This window comes from Cavia porcellus, unplaced genomic scaffold (assembly GCF_034190915.1).
Source record: "Cavia porcellus strain 051 isolate PalLab524CR breed Dunkin Hartley unplaced genomic scaffold, mCavPor4.1 scaffold_10, whole genome shotgun sequence".
In the NCBI taxonomy this organism is placed as follows: domain Eukaryota; kingdom Metazoa; phylum Chordata; class Mammalia; order Rodentia; family Caviidae; genus Cavia; species Cavia porcellus.
In genome coordinates this window covers 15,193,375-15,215,407 of record NW_026947493.1, presented here as the reverse complement: position 1 = coordinate 15,215,407, position 22,033 = coordinate 15,193,375, and the positions used below count along the sequence as shown (strand labels likewise).

The 22,033-nt window shown below is 34.2% G+C and overlaps 1 long non-coding RNA gene across 2 annotated transcripts in view; it reads left to right on the top strand.

The window, feature by feature from the left end:
* Positions 1-21,691, top strand: part of LOC111754613 (uncharacterized) — a 67,245-nt gene extending 45,554 nt beyond the window's left edge. For both annotated transcript variants that reach the window (XR_010050076.1, XR_002789305.2), the window contains exon 5: positions 20,288-21,691. This is a non-coding gene — a long non-coding RNA (uncharacterized LOC111754613). The remainder of the gene's footprint in view (positions 1-20,287) is intronic.
* Positions 21,692-22,033: the final 342 nt, after the last annotated feature.

The window sequence follows — 22,033 nt, the reverse complement described above, 5'->3', positions numbered from 1 at the left end:
TTTGTCTATGATGGTTCCAAAATGATGAATTTCAAGTTCGCACTTCACATCCTACTGTAAACAAGATAACCTCCTCTATCACTTTTTAATTTATATACTATGAGTTTATTGATTCTTTTTTCCTCCCAATGGTTTATAATTTGTTACACTCTTTATACATTTTGGAGCTAAAGATTGTCACAGATTTGGCTGGTGGAATCCCAATAAGCTGAACCCATGTCTTGGTAGCTTGGTCTCATTGTTTTTAGAAGCAATTCCTTTAAGCTCTTCCAGGATGATCTTGTACTGCTCTTCCTTACCCCCAGAACTGGCCATTTTTCTGAAGAGCCCTAGTTTGTTTTAGAAGAATGGTATTAAAAATGAGATACAGGTACTGGATAGACTCACTGTCATTGATATATGCTAGTTGCTATGACCATTCAGCAGACAGAGTTAATAAATATGTGCATGTATGTACATACACAAGCATATGCTTACATACTTACATACCTGTGTGCATACATATTAAAATCTTGTATTCACCAGTACTTCCTAAGCCAACTCATCTCTAAAGGGCTCTTTCTTACTTTCTGTCATCCCATACTTGCATGTTCCTTATTGCAGAATGAGAACTATGGTTTTCAAGAAAATGGAAACATATATTCTTTCATTGTTACAATTTATCCAAAATAGTTTTAGAATAATTTGCTCATAACAATTCAGTAAACAAACCTATAAGAAAAGTGTAGATTTTGTGTGTAGTTTTTTTCCCTATTTACAACTTTGCACAAGATCCAGGATGCATATTTGAAATCAGATACTCTGCTCATGCTACTTAGTTTTTCCCTCATTTTTCCTTTCTCCCCTCATTTCGTGTATGACATTCATATTAATTGGAATTGATTTGTTTCACTTTTAGGTTTTTATTTTTTCTTTTTCTCGTCTTTGCCCATATAGTGTAATATTCTTAATATTTGGGGATTGAGCCCAGGAACACTATACCACTGAGCTATATCACCAGGCCTTTGTTGTATTTCATTTTTGAGACAGGGTCTCAAAGTTGCAGTGTGCCTGTCTCAGTCTCCTGAATACCCAGGGATTCAGGAGTGTGCCACCACACTCAGCTGTAATTTTAAAAAGTACAATGGTAACATGCTTCCAAAGTCCAAAGCTATATAAAATTATATTGAGAAGTTTCACTCTGTCCAATATCTCTTATACTTTGTTAGTCCTATCCTCCCTCTGTTTAGTGGCCTTATCCTTGTTTTTCCTTAGAGATCTGTCTGTCTATCTATCTATCTATCTATCTACAGGATGAATTCCTAGAAGTGGAGTTTCATATTTAGTTTGTTAAACATTTCCAAATTTTCCCTCATAGGAAAATTTGCCTTTATTTTGCATTCTACTAATAATACTTAAAGATGCCAGTTTTCCCAACAGTGTGTTGTCAAGTTTTTAAATGTTTATCAATCTAGCAGAATATTACAGTTTTAATTTACATTTCTTTTATTGTGAGGAGAAGCTATAAACTGAATATTTGTATCTATCCAAATTCATTCATTGAAATCTGAACCCCCAGTATGGTGGTGGTAGGAGGTGGTGCTTTTAAGAGGTTGTTAAGACATGACAGTAGAGCTCCCACAAATGAGATTAGTGTCCATATAACAGATGATAGAATTTCCTTGTTCCTTCCACCATGTGACAATACAGTGAGAAGACAGCTGCTTATGAATTAGGAAGGAAACCTTTACCAGACATTGTTGGTGTTTTGATCTACCACTTCCAATCCTCCAGAACGATGAGGAACACATTTTTATTGTTAATAAGCTAGTAAATCCATGTAGTTTTTGTAGCAGCTTGAATGGACTAAAACAGTCATATTGTGCTATTGCATAAGGACCATTTGTTCTATTTGCTTATGTTTTTCTTCTTCCCTGCTTATGTTATATTTTTCTTTAGGATTTTTGAGTTATGCTCCTTTAATTTTTTTTTTTTTTTTGTCTTTTTCCTTTTTATCGGTACCAGGGATCGAACTCACGACTGCCTGTTTGCAAGGCAGGCGCTTATGCTGCTGAGCTAAATCCCCAGCCCCTGCTCCTTTAATTTTAAATGTTTCAAAGCATTTCCCTCAGTTCATCATTTGTCTCACCTCTGTGTGTGTGTATACGTTTTTTTTTTTTTTTTTTTATTTAAGAGGAAAAGGAGAAAAACACAAAACAAACCAAAGCGGCGTAAGGGTACACGCAATACAGAACTACAAAACAAAACAAAACAAAACAAAACAAAAAACCATAACAGTAAGAAATTACCTGCTAGTAGATTACACACTATTTTCTTGAAAATAGTTCCTCAAATCACAGTATCAAAGAACACAAGGTGGACATTCAAACAGGGAGACTGCAAACAGCTGTGTTCAATGTTCCAAAAACATTGATAAAGTCAGCTATTTAACACCCCCAAACACACTTGCTGTTATATCCGTTAGAGCTCCTTTTCTTTTTTTTTTTTTTCCCTCTCTTTTTTACAACAAAATTTACACATCTTGGATTTTATTACTCCTTAGTGCTTATTACTTTCTTTGGGGGGGGGGAAGAATACAGTCAAATATGGCAAAACAAAGCTGTCAGTCAATACCAAGGATAGACGTAGCACATGGTGTAGAACAGAGTACAAGTTTATCAACAATGGTTATCAACGTTGTCCCTTGTTTCCTTAAAAAGAATTGTCTATCTTATTAGATGTGTGTGTATACGTTTATGTGTATGCAAACATTATTTTTGTTGTAAAATTTGTGAGGCTTTTCTTTTCTTTTTTTTTTTTATACTTTTTTTTTTTTGTCTTTTTCCTTTTTAATCGGTACCGGGGATCAAACTCACGACTGCCTGCTTGCAAGGCAGGCGCTTATGCCGCTGAGCTAAACCTCCAGCCCCTGTCAGGTTTTTCTTATTGCATCTAGATACATAGTCATAGGAATTTTCCCCTACACCCTGATTAAAGAGGAATTTGTTTATATTTTTCATTTGTATAATTTTATTTCTTACAGTAAGTTCAGTTCAGAGCTTATGCTTGTGTATCATTTGAGGAACTAATCTAATTTTATTTTTTCCCAAATGTTTGCCTACTTATCCCAATACCACATATGAAAAAGATTAACTTTGCTCTTAAGATAGCATTTTGATTAAATACTGGATTTCTACATTAGTAGGACATATATGGATTGTTTTTATTCGAATGATCTGCCTGTCCATACATGAATTTTACACTGTTTTAATTATCAAGGCTTTGTAGAAAGCTTTGAAGGATGTATAATAGTCCTCCCTTGTTATTTTTCCTTTTCAATGTTTTCTCTTAATTTTTTAACTGTTTTTGAGCTTTATGTTTAACATAACACAGCTTGTTGGTATGTTTATTGGGATCTCGTTAAATTCATAATCCACTGCTATTTGGCATATTGGTGACATTGAGATTGCTAACCAAGAACAAGGGGTAGATGCCATTCCTTAGGCTCAAGACTCCTTTTGGGTAGATGATTCATAATCAAATAATGATATTGGGTAACCTTTACTTTTTCTTGGCATTCTTTGAAATGCATAATGGAATATATAAGAAATTTAAGTGGCTGGGGGAAAGGGAATGTAACACTTTTAGAATAACTTCTAGGTGCCACATACTATTCAAAGTGTTAATTCTTAAAGAGATTGTAAAATTACTGATTTTGCTTTGCTTTTCTACTGATATTGTAGATGAGAGTATTCTTTGAATAAGCTTGCATAACTTCCCTAAGAGGAATTAGTGAGTACCAAGAGTGACACTCTGTCCTTGTTCTATGAACCATCTGTGTGCATTTTAAATTCACCATCTTCTAAAACAAACTCTACATAGTTCCGGAAGTTTATCCAAAAAAAAAAAAAAAAGCCAAATATGCACTGTTTTATTTGAGTTTTAGAACTAAGTGTGAAATCAAGGCTTGCGTGTTTTATTATGCCACTAATTTGCATATAAGGAAATTGAGGCTCTAAGGAAGGAAGCATTCCAAGTTAGTGGTTGTTAAGTGTCAGAGTTGATTCTGGAATGTATGACCACTACCCATCCTCTTTTCAGGATATCACACCAAACCTTAAAAATTCAAAGGATAACAATCATACTTCTTTCTATCAGTCCCAGATACTGATGATTTGAAAATTAATTCTTTGAAATAGGAAGGCATGCATTACACTCTTGCCTTATGGTGAATGACAGCATTCCTAACAAGGTTTTAAGTTTTTTCCATTATTCTTTGACTCAGTCAAGTGGATCTCAAACCTTTCATTGGAATAGTGACCATGAAGCTTCAGTAAATGTAGACATCCCGGAGTCACATCCCAGAGTTTATTGTCTGATTCATCCAGCATATTACTTGGTCTTTGTGATCTTAAAAATCTATTCATGATGCTAGTGTCACTTAAGGTTGTATTTAAGGGACCTTCAGTATTAATATATATTCTATAATATATTTTATAATGCTGAGGGGATTTTTCCTTCAGTAGTAGGGAGGAACACAAGCCTACTTAAACATTTCTCCTTACAACAGTTGTATTTTAGGTAAACCACTCAATTTTTTTTTGCAATTTCTGTATCTTTGAAGAAGGCATGATTTTTGTTTACTTCATAAAGTTATTTTTGCATTAATAAATATTTAAAGCAATTTTAGGCTCATAGCAAAATTGAGTAGAAAGTACAATGAGTTCCCATGCTGTTGTCCCTTCTATACAAACACACACACACACACACACACACACACACACACACACACACACACAGCTCCCTCACTATCAGCATTCACAAGTGGTGTGAATGGTGTGCTTGGTACTGTGGACAGACCTACCTTGATCTATCATCATTACTGAAAGTCCAGTTTTCATAAGGGTTGACTCTTAGTGTTATTGTACATTTTTATTTATTTCCTACTGAAGCTTGAACCTGTGCCTTTCTAATGAGCTACATTCTCAGATCTTCTATAAATTTTTGTTTTGAGGCAGTATCTTACTAGATCACTAAATTACGCAGGCTGAGATCAGATTTTCTCCTGTGCGATAATGGCACATGGAAGAGTTTCATTGCTGGTTTATTCTCTACCTATTTGACCCTCCATACCAACCTCTGATAAGCACTGTTCGTTTATTATTTCTATACTTTTATCTTTGGTGGAATGCCATATAGTTGGAGTCATACAGGCTTTTCATAGTTTTCTATTACTTAGCAGTATGCATTTAAATTTCCTCCAAGTCTTTTGTGACTTGAAAGCTGAATAATAAATACTTCATTGTGCTGAATAATACTTCATTGTCTTTATATCCAATAGCTTATTCATCTATTCACTGAAGGACGTTTAGTTGCTTCCAAGGTTTGGCAAGTATGATTAAAGCTGGCATAAACTACAGAATTTTTTGTGTGGACATGCTTCACTTCATTCGGAAAAATACCAAGGAATTGAGTTATTTGATTGTACTAAAATGATTAGTTTTATAAGAAATTATGAAAATTGTCATGTGCTTACATCTTCAAAAAACTCAAAGTTTTAAACTTTAAGTGTGACACTACTTCATGGGATTCATATTATGAGGTTCATTTTCCTCACTGAAGTCTCATGTACGTTAGTATGTTCTCACATTTCAGTGTGCTTAAGCAGCAACTGGAAGGCTTGTCAACATTCATCTCTGGATCCAACTCCAATTTCTGATCTAGTAGATCTGGTGCAGATTGCAAGAGTTTGTATTTATTTTTTTTAATTTTTTATTATTTAAAAAAAGGAGATTAAGGTAAAAAAGGACATAACAACACAGGTCATAAGCAACATAGTGATTCACCACAAGATAACCTGACATAATAGTAGTTACCATAGCGTCTCTTTCCTTGAAATATTTGAGGATACTTTTGTATACTATAGCATCAAACATAACAAGACAGTGTAAAACCATTAAAGAGAATGAAAATATTACAGGATATTTAGAACCAACTAACAGAAAACTAACAATGGTTTCTATATTATCTGCTTGTCTATAAAAATTTTGTTTGTACTATCACATATAATAAAATCCAATAAGATACAACATGATAAAACCAATGGAGACAGAAGAACAAAAGCTTGATGGGACTTTAAAACAAGATGATATTAAATCAGCACTAGCTATTATAATGTCTTGTTTTCTTCACAATAACTGTTCATACCATCACAGACAAGAAAATCAAACAACCTAGAATAAAACCATTCCAATTAATGAATGAAAACATTATAAGTCTTCAAAGCAATATAATGGGGAATTATGATTACCACATACTTTTATGTATTATCATTTCTTACACTAGGGAAACTATTTGGTATTTATACATGTGAGTTTGATTTATTTCACTTATGGAGTATGGTCTCAAGTTGCATCCATTTATTTATAAATATCTCAATGTGATCATTCTTTATAGCTGAGTAGTACTCCACTGTATAAAAATACCACAGCTTTTTTATCCATTCCTCAATTGATGGACACTTGGTTGTTTCCAAGATCTGGCGATTACAAATTGTGCTGCTATAAACATGGGTGCACATGTATCACTGTGGTATGATGCTTTCAGTTCTTCTGGGAATAGGCCTAGAAGTGGAATAGCTAGAACAAATAGGACTTCCAATCCCAACTTTTTGAGAAATCTCCAGACTGACCTCCACAATGGTTGCACCAGTCTATACTCCCACCAACAGTGCAGGAGAGTTCCTTTTTCCCCACAGCCTCTCCAGCATTTGTTGTTGGTAGTTTTCTTGATCCTGGCCATTCTTTCAGGAGTGAGATGGAATCTCAGTGTGGTTTTAATTTGCATTTCTCTAATGAGTAATGATGCTGAACATTTTTTCATGTGTTTATTTTCCATTTTTATTTCTTCATCTGAGAACTGTGTATTCATCTCAGATTCACATTATTGGATTGGATCTTTGAATTTTGGGGATCTGATTGTTTTTAATTCTTTATATATGTTAGACAGAAGTCCTTTGTCTGGGGGACAGTTCACTAAGATTTTTTCCCACTTTGTGGGTTTTCTTTTCACTATGCTGGAGATTTCTTTTGACGTGCAGAAACTTTTTAATAAGAGGTGATCCCAGTTACTGATTCTAGGAAGTATTTCCCGTGCGGTCTGATTCCTGTTCATGAATTCTCTACCTACCCCTATGTCTTCAAGATTTTTACCCAATTTATCTTCCAATAGATTTACTGTTTCTGTTTTAATATTCAGATCTTTGATCCATTTAGATTTTAATTTAGTACATGATGATAGGCATGGGTCTAGTTCTAGTTTTTGGCATATGGAGAGCCAGTTTTTTCCAGCAATAACTTATTAAAGAGACTGTCATTCTTCCAGTGAACACATTTGGCCCCTTTATCAAAGATAAAGTGGTTGAGTGTATTTGTAGCAGTGGTTGTATCTTCTAAACTATTCCATTGATCTTTGGCTCTGTTTTGATTCCAGTACCGTGTTGATTTTACTACAGTTACTTTGTAGTATAACTTCAAGTCAGGCATTGTGATTCCTCCTGCCTTGCCTTTGCTGCTTAGAACTGTCTTTGCTATTCTAGGGCTCTTCTGGTTACAGATGAGTTTTAGGAATGATTTCTCTAGCTCTATGAGGTATGCTGATGGTATTTTCATTGAGGTTGCATTGAATCTGTGTAACAGTTTTGGGAGAATGGCCATTTTCACAATATTTATTCTTCCTGTCCTTGAGCAAGGGATGTCTTTCCATTTTCTGAGATCCTCTTCAATTTATTTTTCAGTATATTATAATTTTCCCTATATATATCTTTCACTTCTTTCATGAGGGTAATTCCTAAATATTTCATTTTTTTTGGTTCCTAGTGTGAAGGGTGTGGCTTCTCTTATTTTCTCTGTGATTTTGTTTTTAGTGTATAGAAATGCTATTGATTTTTGAGTATTGATTTTGTATCCAGCTACATTGCTGAATTGATTTATTATATCTAGGAGTCTTTCATTGGAGTTTTGGGGGTCTTCTATGTAGAGTATCATGTCATCTGAAAATAATGATAATTTAATTTCTTCTTTTCCTATCTTTACCCCTTTTATTTTTCTCTCTCGTCTAATTGCTCTGGCTAGTATTTCCAGTACCATATTAAATAAAAGCAGTGATAAGGGACATCCTTGTCTTGTGCCTGATTTTAAGGTAAAGGCCTTCACTTTTTGGCCATTTAGTATGATACTGGCTGTTGGTTTGTCATAAATGGCCTTTATCATATTGAGGTAAAGACCATCTATTCCAATTTTCTGTAAGATTCTTATCATAAATAAATGTAGAACCTTATCAAAAGCTTTTCCTGCATTTATAGAAATGATCATGTGATTCTTACTTTTGGCTTTATTGATATGGTAGATTACGTTTATTGACTTACGTATGTTGAACCATCCCTGCATGTCTGGGATGAATCCCACTTGGTCATGGTGTATAATCTTCATGATTTGCTGTATTTTATTTGCCAGTATTTTATTGAGGATTTTTGCATCTGCGTTCATTAGGGAGATTGGCCTGTAGTTCTCTTTTTTAGTTAGGTCTTTCTCAGGTTTTGGTACTAGAGTAATATTTGTTTCCAAGAATGACTTGGGAAGGGCTGTGTCCCTTTCAATTTCATTGAAGAGTTTGAGGAGTGTTGGCATTAAATCTTCTTTGTACTCTTTGTAGAATTCTGTAGTGAATCCGTCTGGGCCTGGGCTCTTCTTTGTAGGTAAGGACTTAAATACATTTACAATTTCATTAATAGAAATTGGGTTATGCAGCAGTTTTACATCTTCTTGACCTAGTTTTGGTACTTCATATTCTTCTAGGAATCTGTCTATTTCCTCTGTGTTATCAACTCTTTGAGAGTAGAGGTTTTCAAAATAGGTGTTGATGATCTTCTGTATTTCTATTGGGTCTGTAGTGATTTTGCCTTTTTCATTCCTTATTGCATGAATTTTAGCTTTTTCTTCTCTTTTTAAAATAAGGTTGGCTAGAAGCTTATCAATTTTATTTATTCTTTGAAAGAACCAACTCTTGGATTCATTGATTCTTTGGATTGTTTTCTTAGTCTCTATTGCATTAATTTCTACTCTGATTTTTATAATTTCCTCCCTTGTTTTGGCTTTGGGCTTGACTTCCTCTTCTTTTTCTAGATGTTTGAAGTGTTGCATCAGGTTATTTATTTAACATTCATTGTGTTTTCCTGATGTGGGAACTCAGTGCAATAAATTTTCCTCTGAGGATCGCTTTCATTGCATCCCACAGATTCTGGTAAGTTGTATTTTCATTTGCTTGTAGGTAATGTTTAATTTCTTCTTTAATTTCCCCTGTGACCCACTGATTACTCAAGAGTGTGTTATTCAGTTTCCATGTGTTTGTGGGATTTTTGCAGTATCTCATTAATTTCTAACTTCATGGTGCTATGATCCGATAACATGCATCAAATAATTTCAACTCTTTTTCATTTATTTAAATATGTTCTGTGGGCTAAGATATGGTCTATTTTAGAGAATGACCCAGGTACTGCTGAGAAGAATGTGTATTCTGATGTTGTTGGATATGTCTATCAAGTCCATTTGTTCACAGCTGTGATTCAATTCTGTTATTTCTTTGCTGATTTTCTGTCCGGTTCATCTGTCCTTTGGTGTCAATGGTGTGTTAAGATCTCCTGTTATAATTGTGTTATTGCTAATTTGGTTTTTCATTTCTGTTAATACATGCTTTATATAACTGGGTGCTCTGGAATTTGGTGCATATATAGTTAAGATTGTTATCTCTTCTTCTTGAAGTTCTTCCCTAACCTTCTTTATCTCTTCTGATCATTCTTGGTTTGAAGTTCACATTGTCTGCAAACAGAATAGCTACCCCCACCATTTTTTTTTTTTTTTGGATTCCTGTTGCGTGAAGTATTGTTTTCCATCCTTTGACTTTCAGTCTGTGAGTATCCTTTTGGGTTAGATGAGTTTCTTGTAAACAGCATATGGTTGGATGTTGTTTTTTGATCCATTCTGCCAGTCTGTTTCTTTTAATTCGTGCAGACCATTTACATTAATGGTTATAAATGTCATATGTTGGTTTATTGTTGAAATGTTATCTTTCTGCTGTAGCATCTTTATTTTTCCATCTGTTTAATTGTCTGCTTTGCTTAGTGGTTATTTCCTAAGTGTATCTAAACTGTTTTTCAGTATTCTTTACAGGGTTGGCTTGGTGATCATGAAGTTCTTCAGCTGTTTTTTGTCATGGAGGTATCTTATTTCTCCATTGATTTTGAAGGACAGTTTTTCAGGGCACATTAGTCTAGGTTGGAAATCATTTTCCTTTAGGATCTGAAATACTTCGCTCCATGCTCTTCTTGACTTTATTGTTTGTGCTGAAACATCTGTGATTCTGATAATTTTTCCTTTATAGGTGATCCATCTTTTCTCTCTGACAACTTTTAATATTCTATTATTATCCTAGATTTCTTGGATGGTGATTATTATATGTCTGGGTATAGTTTTATTTTGGTTATGATTATTTGGAGTTCTATATGCTTCACTGATCCTGATGTCTGTTTTCATTCTCATGTTTGGGGAATTTTCAGTTATTTCTTCTCTAAATATCCTCTTGACTTCCTTTATGTTGTCCCCTTCTTTTTCATTTATCCCTATCAATCTTATGTTGTTTTTCTTTGCATCATCTTGCAGCTGTTGAATTGTTATTTCCTGAGTCCTTGTAATTTTAAAAAAATCTTTCCTTTCCTGTTCACTAGCTGCAGTGTTGTCTTCAAGGTCTGAAATTCTATGTTCGCTTTCATTGAGGCAGTTTTTACAACTTTCAATAGAATTTTTGATTTCCTGCATATCTCTTTGCATTTGCTTTATGTATTCTGTTTGTTTCTTATATTGTTCATCCAGGGATTCTACCTTTTTGTTTAGCTCCTCCCATTTTTAACTGTATCTTCCTTAGATATGTTCAGCATCTCTTTCATTTCTTTTATTATTTCTTCTTTTACCTGGGAGTTGTTTCTAGTTTGAATTCCTTTAAATCTTCGCAGACTTGCTTCATTATTTCAGTTGCTATTATGTCAGGTATTTCAGGTGTATGACATATATTTTCTTCAGTGTACATAGCTTCTATGGTTTCTTGGGATGGGCTGGAGGTTTGAGCTTGTATTTTGGTCTTTTGTTTGTCATTTTCCTATATTTCCATGTTTAAAGTGTTATTCCAAGGCTTTCCCAAGGAGTTTGTATTTCTAGCATGTCCCCAGGCTGGTGTTGCTTGTCCAAGGCCTTTGCTTTGAGCATCACCAGGCTGTTGGATTCTAACCAATGTGATCTAGGAATAAAATAATTAATGCGGTAACTAGGTAATAAGTGAGCTCTACCACACCATAGAGGTAGCAGAGGCAGGAAAAATGTATCCCTAGAATTGGTGAAACAAGAAGGAAAATGATTGGAATTGTTAAAACTTTGGAAAGTTAGAAAAGCAAAACCTCACAGCTTTAAGAGTGCTGTTCTGACCCCAGCAAGACACCTATGGTGGTAGCAGCAGAAGTGGAATGTGTGTGGCTGGACTGCTTCAGGTAAGATTCCCCCAAGACTGGATATGGGCACACACACCAGTAGTTGGTAAGTCAGATGAACTAGTGTTGTGCCTTGGCACACAGACAGGTGAAATAGAAGGGGGCAGGTGGGGCTGCCATTCATTGCTCTTTTTATTTTTAATTTTTATTAAAAGATCTATATCTATCTGCCTATATCAAAGTACTGGGAACTGCAACAGAATACCAATCTCAGCTCCACATACAGAGGCCAACATCAGCCCTCTATCCAGCACTAATCCCACTGCAAAATTGACTAGAGTACACAACACATTTGTAAGATCAGACTTGGATCCATCACAGAACCGAAAACACCAGAGGAATTTCACTTTGTTTATTTTTCTATGTTTGATTGGTTTTCCTTTTTTGTCCAATTGATATATATATATATATATATATATATATATATATATATATATTTTAATTTAGTTTAATTTGGTCTGTTCTATTTTTTAGAGTTATTTCTTCTGTTTTTAATTCTTTTTTTCCTTTTTTCTTTTTATTTCTTTAATGACTTACATTTATTACCTTCCTTTATGTTTTCATCTACTTCTAACTCTCTTTTGCCAACTATCATGTTTGATTTTATAATGCTTCCATGTGAATAAACATTATCTCTTCTCTACCTGATTCATTTCAGTACTCCTTTGTTTTTTCTTCCATTGTTTCCCTCTGTGTCCTCCAGCTTACCAAAACTTGGGTGATCAGAAGGGAAGATCATTGCATACAGGTTCCTGGTATATGTTGGATTCTGTTACACAACTGTAGAATTTGCTCTGAGGTTTAAAATAATCAGGATAATAATTACCACAGTTCATCATTAGCCCGACTGTGCTCAAGTCTATTGTTATTGTTAATTGTACTACTTTACCCAGGATACTATACCTGCTATAATCAGTTTTTCTTTCCTGTATGACACCACTGTGATTGTATGGGATAATTACCATCACCATAATCAAACAGATAACTTTTCATTCTCAACACATTGAGAAGGTAGGTTCTGTGAAAAGACACAAAGACCAAGAACTATTGGCACCTAGAACTTGTCCCTGTGGAATAGCCATTCCTAGAAAAGCCTCCATACTAAGGATAAAGCTATTTATTGTAACCTATAAGCATCAACACAGAGAACAAAACAATACAAAAATAGAAAACAATACAAAAATAAGATGCAGAAAAAAAGTGTTAACTCTATATCCCCAGCCCACCCAAAACATGCCCAAAGCAAAATAAAATAGAAGAAATCACAAGCCAACCACTGGAACTTGCTGAGATGATAGCAACAGAAGTGAAAACACAAATGAAAGAGGCTACAGAAAAAATCTCTAATGTGCAAAAAGAAATGACAATCAAAATGAATGACCTTAAAGCAGACAAAATATAGAGGTGCTTTGGAAAACATGAAAGTTCATCATAGGAAACAAACAGAATCTAGGAAATAGATATAAACAGAAGTCCAGTAGATTAAATACTACTTTGAATGTATGAGCAACAGATTGAATACAGGCAAGAATAAATATCAGATTTAGAAGACAGGATTGTGGCTAGTGAAAGTGAAGAGCAAGACATCTTAAAAATAGCAAAAGGCCTTGAAAATTCAACAGCTATAAGATGAAGCAAAGAACAACATAAGATTAACTGGAGTCAGTGAGAAAGCTGGAAATAGTGCAAAAGACATTAAAGAGGAAAAGAAAAGCTTCCTAGAAATTATAGCAGAAAACTTCCCAAACATGGATAATTTCTCATACAAATAATCATATAGATCTTCAAATAGCTATGAACAAATAAATCTATACCAAAGGACATAATAATCAAAATTCCAGAAATTCAACACAAGAAGAGAATATTAAAAGTGGCTAGAGAAAGGAAACACATCACCTATGAAAGAAAACTCTTCAGAATTGTAGCAGACTAGTCAACATAAACCTTCAAATCAAGCAGAACTTGAAGTGAAGTATTTCAAGCCCTAAAAGAAAAGAATCTTCAGCCCAGATTGCTTAACTGACAAAACTATCTTTCAAAATCAGAGAAGAGATTTTCATGACAACAACTGAAAAGATTCATGACCACCAATCCAGCTCTACAGAATGCTCTGAAGGATATATTAGAAGGGGATAATGAGGACTACATACACCTGAACACCAATAGAAGCTGCCAGGAAGGGCAGTAACTAAACAAAGTAGAAAGACAGGAACCCAACAACAGGAAAATAACATGAAAAAGGTAAGCCAATACATACCACTTATAGCCATCATTGTAAAGGGTCTCAACTCACCAATCAAAAGAAACAGACTGGCAGGATGTATCAAGAAACAAGATCCAATAATATGCTGCATTGAAAAAAAATATATTTAACCCTCTCCCAAAAATTCATAGACTAAAAGTCAAAGGATAGAAAACAAATCTGTATGTCACAGGAACCCAGGAAAAATTTGAGATAGTTCTCTATTTTCAGACAATGTAAATTTTAAGCCAAAGCTGATTTTTAAATATGTGAGGAAGATCACTACATAATTGTTAAACAAAAACTCCAAGAAGAGACAATAATCATAAATACATATGCACCAACATCAGTGCACCAAACTACATAAAGCAAATCTTAACAGACTTGAAAAACTAAGTGAACACTAACACAGTTGTTGTAGGAGACCTCCATACTTCACTCTCACTAATAGGTAGATTAACCAGGCCAAAACTCAACAAGGAAATATCAGAATTAACCCAGATTGTGATCAAAAGTATGTGGTAGAGGCCAGATGTGGTGGTGCACATCTATAATCAACGTTTGGAAGGCAGAGGCAGGAGGCTTGCTGTGAATTCAAGGCCAGCCTGTGTCATGAAGTGAATTCAAGGCCAGCTGGAACTTCATAGTGAAACCTTGTCAAAAAATAAAATGAGATAGAATGTTCCACCCCAAAACATCAGAATACAATTTTTTAAAGCTGCACATGGGATGTTCTCCAAAATAGACCACATATTAGCCCACAAAACATATTTACATAAGTGTAAGGGAATTAAAATCATCCCAAGCATATTATCTGACCTTGAAATAATGAAACTAGAAACTAATGATGAAATAAACCACAAAAACTACATAAATATGGAAATTAAATATCATCCTTCTAAACAACCAATGGGTCACAGAGGAAATTAAAGGTGATATTAAACAGTATGTACAATTAAATGATAATGCTGATACAATATACCAGAATATATGGAACACAATGAAAGCATTCCTATGAGGAAAATTTATCACAGTAAACTTTTATATCAGGAAAACAGAACAAACTTAAATAACCTAATTTTGAACTTCAAACTTCCAAAAAGAAGAAGAACAAATTAAACCCAAAGCTTATACCAGGGAGGAAATTATAAAGATGAAAGCAGATATTAATGCAACTGAGCCTAGGAAAATAATACAAAGAATCAGTTAATCAAAAAGGTGGTTCTTTGAAAGAATAAATAAATTTGATTAATTGTTAATCAAAAAGGAAAGAAAAATGCAAATTTGAGCAATTAGAAATGAAAAGGAGCAAATCACAATGTATCCTAGAGAAATTCAGGAAGATCATCAATACCTGATGTGAGATCTTATAATCTTTTTATTTTTTTTCATTTTAAAGGCAAGAACACAAAATAGAACAAAGCAAATCAGAACAGAATAATGCAAGCAATACACAACTTCACAAGACAACTGGACATCAACTGTGGCTACTATAATATCTCTTCTTTGAAACAGTTGACCATATCATCACATGCAATAATATCAAACATAAGAAAACAGTATAAAACCAATCAAAAGAATGAAAGGAAGACCCTATATTCTAGAAAGATGAAAAAACATGGAAGAAAAGGACAGATTCCTAGACACAATCAAATTTCCAAAACTAAATCAAGAAACTATAAGAATTCTAAATAACGTGATGTGAGCCAAAGTGGATCAAAGATCTAAATATTAAAACAGAAACACTAAATCTGCTGGAAGACCAAGTAGGTAGAAATCTTGAAGACATAGGGGTAGGCAAAGAATTCATGAGCCAAAATCAAACATCATGGAAAATACTTCCCAGAATCCATAATTGGGATCTTGTCTTATTAAACAGTTTTTGCATGTCAAAAGAAATCTCTGACAGAGTAAAAATGAAACCCATGAATTTTTAAAAATTCTCAGTAAACTGTCCCTCAGAGAAAGGACTTCTGTCTAGAACATATAAAGAATTTTAAAAAATCAGACCCCCAAATCGAAAAATGGGAATCTGAGATGAATACTTATTTCTCAAATGAAGAAATACAAATGGCAAATAAATATGTGAAAAAATGTTTAGCATCATTGGTCATTAGAGAAATGCAAATTAAAACAAACCTGAGATTCCATATCACTCCTGAAAGAATGGCCAGGATCAAGCAAACTACCAACAACAAATACTGGAGAGGCGGTGGGGGAAAAGGAACTCTCCTGCACTGTTGGTAGGAATGTAGACTGGTGCAACCACTGAGGAGGTCAGTAGCTGGGATTGGAAGTCCCATTTTTTCCAGCTATTCCAATTCTAGGCATATTCCCAGAAGAACTGAAAACATCATACCACAGTGATATATGTGCACCCATGTTTATAGAAGCACAAGTTGCAATAGTCAGAACTTGGAAACAATCTAAATACCCATCAACTGAGGAATGGATAAAAAAGATGTATTTTTATACAGTGGAGTACTACTCAGCTATAAAGAATGATTACAGTGAGATATTTATAGGTAAATCAATACAACTTGAGACCATACTCATAAGTGAAATAAATCAAACTCACATGTGTAAATACCATATTGTCTCTCTATGTAAGAAATGGTAAGAGTACATAAGATACAAAATCCTCAATAAATTCTGTGAAAGGGTAAGAATCTGCTCGAAGAGGGAAAAATAATATCTCAGGGAAAAGGAGAAAAAGAAGAGAAAAGAAAAAATATCTAAATTTGTATAAACACACTTAACATGGCTAAGATGATTGTGCTACAAGTTCTATAGTTCCTACAATAAAACAGTTAATATTCATAGGATTGGATCAATTTTGCATGTTTTTTTCTGGTGATCTGAGGAATTCTTGAAGGTCATTATGTAAAATAATAATCTAAGTTATGTTCCTACCATCTTGTTTTGAAGGCCTATATCATCACTGTTTTATGCTCTTTGCTATTGTTTTTATTTGTTTTTTTTTTTGCTTCTTTTTCTAGTAATTTGTTTTGTTTTGTTTTTCCCTATAATGCAGAAAGAATAGATGTACATGTAGAGGCTTATATATGCCTAGAACCTCTCCTAAACAGTTCATGAGAATCTATTATATTATATGTGATGAAATGAACAGCTATGTTGAAGAAAAAGAGACACTGGTATCCATTGCTGACTTCTTGTCATCACGCTGTGAAATCAAGTAACACTTTTATTCTTTGTTTAGAATGTTGTTCGTCTGTTTTGTATTATTTAATTTCAACATACATGAAGGTATGGACAGCTATTCTAAAGAGAACAAGAGACATTACAGTAGCCATTGTTGATTTTCCTATTGTCTGGTTTTGAAGGCCTGTAATGCCTTCGTTATTCTGTTTTGATCAGTTTTATACTATTTTGTATGAATTCATTATGTGTGAAGATACAGATAACTATTTAGAAGAAAACAAGAGACATTATGGTAGCCACAGTTGATCTCCTACTGTCTTACTTTGAAATCCTGTGTCATTTACATTGTTTTGTTCCGATCTGCTTTTGTTATGTTTTGTTTTACCCTCTTAGAAAAAAAAACCCCTATGCCCTGTTGGATTCACTGCTGAATGCTACAAGAAATTGAGCAGAACTAATGCCACTAATGCTGAAATTTTTTAAGAAAATTAGAAGGGAAGCAATACTTCCAAAATCATTCCTGGAAGCAAATATTACCCTTATTCCTAAACTAGAGAAGAACCCAAACAAAAAAGAAAACTACAGCCCAAACTACAGCCCAATCTCCCTAACAAATATAGACAAAAAAGTTCTTAGTAAGACTCTGGCTAACAGAATGCAGCACATCATCAAGAAAATTATACACCAAGACCAAGTAGGATTCTTCACAGGGACACAGGGATGGTTTCAGTATATGCAAATCAATACATGCAATGCACTGCATTAACAAACCCAAAGACAAAAATCACATGATCAGCTCAATAGATGCATAAGAATCATTTGACAAAGTCCAACATCCATTCATGATACAAATCCTACAAAAATTTGGAATGGATGGTTTTTACCTCTGTCTATTAACAACCATCTACAACAAATCAACTGCTAACATCATACTAAGTGGTCAAAAACTGAAAGCTTTCACTCTAAAGGTACAAGATAAGGATGTCCACTGTTAACACTCTAGTTCAATATAGTTCTGCAAATATTCGCCAGAGTAATTAGAGAAGAGAAAGAAAAAGAATAAAGATATGAAAGGAAAAATTAAATTATCATTTTATTCACAGACGACCATATACTCTCCATAGAAGACTCCAAAACTCTATCAAAAGACTTCTAGACTTAACAACCAAATGCATCAGTGTAGCTGGATACAAAATCAACACTCATAATCAATAACATTCCTGTACACAATGAAGTCAGAGAGAGAGAGAGAGGGAGAGAGAGAGAGAGATCAGGGAAACCACACTCTTTAAAATAGCATCCTCAAAATAAAATACTTAGGAATCAATCTAGCAAAGAAAATAAAAGATCTGTACATTGAAATTTATAGTACTCTGGAAAAGGAGATTGAAAAGAATATCAGAAAATGGAAAGAAATCCCTTGCTCATGGATGGGAAGAGCCAAAATAGATAAAATGGATCTACTCCTAAAATTGTTATATAGATTTAATGCAATCTCAATCAAAATACTATTAGCATATATCACAGAACTAGAGAAAATAGTCCCAGAAGTCATTTGGAACCAAAAGAGACCTAGAATAGCAAAAGCAATTCTAGACAACAAAGGCAAGTCAGAGGGCATCACAATTCCTGTCCTGAAAAGCTACTGCAATAAAATCAGCATGATATTGGCAAAAACAAATGAAAAGAAAACAAACAAAAAAACCAATCAATAGAATACAATAGAAGATGCAGATGCAACTTCAAACACTCTCAGCCACCTTCTGTTTGACAAAGGAGCTTACAAGTTCATTGGGAGAAAGCCTGTTTAATAAATAGTGCTGGAAAAACTGGTTTTCCACATATCAGAGACTAGACATAGGTCTATCACCATGCACTAAACTAAAGTTAAAATGGATCAAAGATCTAAATATTAAAACAGAAACACTAAATTTGTTGGAAGAGAAATGGGCAGAAATCTTGAAGACATACGTATAGGCAAAAGACTTCATGATTAAAACCCAGATCACCAGGAAATACCGCAAAGAATCAACAAATAGGATCTAACCTTATTTGACAGCTTTTGCATAACAAAAAAAATCACTAACAGAGTAAAAAGACAACCCAAAGAGTAAGAAAAATATTTGGCTAATTTTCTCTCAGACAAAGGACTTACATTAACATATAAAGAATTGAAAAACTCAGACCCCCACACCAAATTTGAAGACCCAATCCAAAAATGAGCATCTGAGAAAAATATACACTTCTCAGATGAAGAAATAAAAATGGCAAGTAAATACATGAAAAATGTGCAACATTATTGGTCATTTGAGAGATGCAAATTAAAACAATACTGAGATTCCATCTCACTGAAGAAAAATAGTTGATGAGAATATAGACTGGTTCAACACTGAGGAAATCAGTCTGGAGATTCCTCAGAAATCTAGGATTATTGGTGTCATTAGACCCAGTTATTCTCCTGCTGGGTATCTTCCCAAAATTAAAAAATCATAACACAGTGATATATGTGCACCCATGTTTATAGCAGCACAATTTGTAATAGCCAGATCTTGGAAACAGCCTAAGTGTCCTTCAGTTGAGGAATGGATAAAAAAGTGCCTTTTTATATAATAGAGTGCTACTCAGCCATAAAGAAAGATCAACTTGAGACTTATGGGTAAATGGACACAACTTGAGACCTTACTGATAAGTGAAATAAATCAGACCCACATGTGTAAACATCATATTGTATCACTAGTTTCAGAAACTGAACAAATAAAGGTCTAATATGTAAAATAGATACTGTGAATTCAGAATAAACTGTTCAAAAGAAAAGAGAAACTGGATGGGGAAAAGGTGAAAGAAAGGAAGGGGAAAGAAAAAATACACATATGCACACAAAATAGTTAAGATAGTTACACAGCTAGTTTCTCTTAGGTCATTAAAAAGAAAGGTTTGTTTGGACAATATTTCATGCCTATGTGTTCTTCTCTGAATAACTGCTATGAAGATAACAATATGCAACATATTAAATTTTGTTATTCTACTAGCCTGTCTTGAAACTGTTTTATTGTTATATTTTATTTCTCTTAATAATAATAATAATAATTGCTGTTGTGGTGCCCTGTGAATGGAGGTGCAGGTGTGGTGGGTTTGTCCTCCAATTGTTTGATAAATTTCAAAATGAGTTCCTGTGCACCACAGGAGGCTCTGCAGCTGCTGGGGTGAAGATGCAGTACTGGGGTGATCCTCATGAACGCAGGAAGCAAACAGGAAGGAAGAAGTCCTTTCCCTCCACCAGTGTAGCTTTCTCTCTTGCCTTTGTATTACAGAGCCTACCAGTGGATTCCGGTGGTAGAGGAGAAATATGATTTGCAGCATCTCATCTCAGAGGATGGATTTGGAACACTGGAGTTGCTGCTGAGGGACCTAATGAATTACAGGAATATTGGTTCTTTGAATGACTGTGATGTTATGAGAATCGAGCTCCTTGGAGATCCTTCATAAACAGCTAAAGGCTAACACGACCTAATTTCAGGACTTCTTATAAAACTAAAGGAATTAAAACAGCATAAGATAGAACAAGCTAAATAAGAAATTGATAAAACAACATAAAAGATTTAGAAATAGACTCACAGATAATGGCAACTGATTTTTAAAGAAGATACAGAGGCAATTCAGTGGAGAAAGGATGCCACCAATATATAGTATTAGGAAAGGTGTATTCCTGTACAAGCAGAAAAAGGAAAAAATTAAAAAAGAAAAACTTTGAGCCATCTTTGTATCATGTAAAAAATTAACTCAACATGGCTAATAGATGTAAATATAAAACAAAGCTGTAAAAATGCCTACATAATGCTTAAGAGAAAATTTTTATGACCTTAAGAATTTTTAGATAGTCACAAGAGCATACTTCATAAAAGAAAATAATTCATAAATTTTATTTCATTAAACTTAAAAGCTTTTGGGCGCACCAGGAAGAGAACAAGTCAGCGTCTCCTGAGATCCAGCCATGTTGGAACTTGGGGGGCCAAGCAAGAAAGCAACAAGCCCTCCTTCTTGGTAAGTGGCGGAGGCAATAAGCAAGCAGCAGGCATGCCAGGGGAAGAACAAGTCATTGTATCCTGTGAGCTTACCGGAATCAAAAGTCCCATGTGTGTGCCCTCCCAACCATTAGCAACTGCATAGTGTCCAGGACAGCCAGAGTTGATAGCAACTAAGGCACATAAAGCAACTAAATGCTTGTATTGTTGGTTTGATTATGCTGACCTGGGGCCAGAGGTCTGAGCATCTCTTGGGAGGATGCCTGTATACAATACAGCAAATATGGAGGATTTCCTTCTATCTTCTCTTAGAAGACAAATATTGTTTTGCTTTGTTCTGATTGTTTTGTTCTATTCAGTATTCTGTTTTGATAGTTTTTTTCCTTTTTCTTTTTTTGGTACCGTGAGTGAACTCACGACCATACGCTTGCAAGGCAGGCGCTTATGCCGCTGAGTTAAATCCCCAGCCCCCTTTTGATAGGTTTTATAATGTTCTGTTTTTGGTTTCATTTTACTATACCTGATTGAATGGACAACTATTGTGAAGATAACAAGATATACTATGGTACCTATTACTGTTATTCTGGTGTCCTGAAGTTCTGTATCAATTTCATTGCACTGTTTTGATGGGCTTTGTTCTGTCTTGTTTTGTTGTATTTTACTACCTTCAAAATAAATAACTTTTAAAAAAGACTTATAGCTGGATAATTTAATAAGAAGGTGTGCTAAAAGGAGTGTGTGACAGAATTATAAAGCAAAACATTTCTGAATGTTTTTCATAATGGTAACATTTACCCATAAGGATTTAGAAGATATCAATCTACCAGAAGAATAGTAAATAAATATCAGGTCATATATTTTTCCTACCCCTTTGCTGGCCAAGAGTTCACTAAGCTATTATGGGCAAAGGGTTTACTGTTCAAAGATGGATTGAAGCATGTGGTATTACCCAAAGACCATTAAACAAGTGAATTTTTTTTAAAAAAAAAACCTTAAAAACTTTTGCTCTTCCAAGTAATTGTTAGGAGAAAAAAA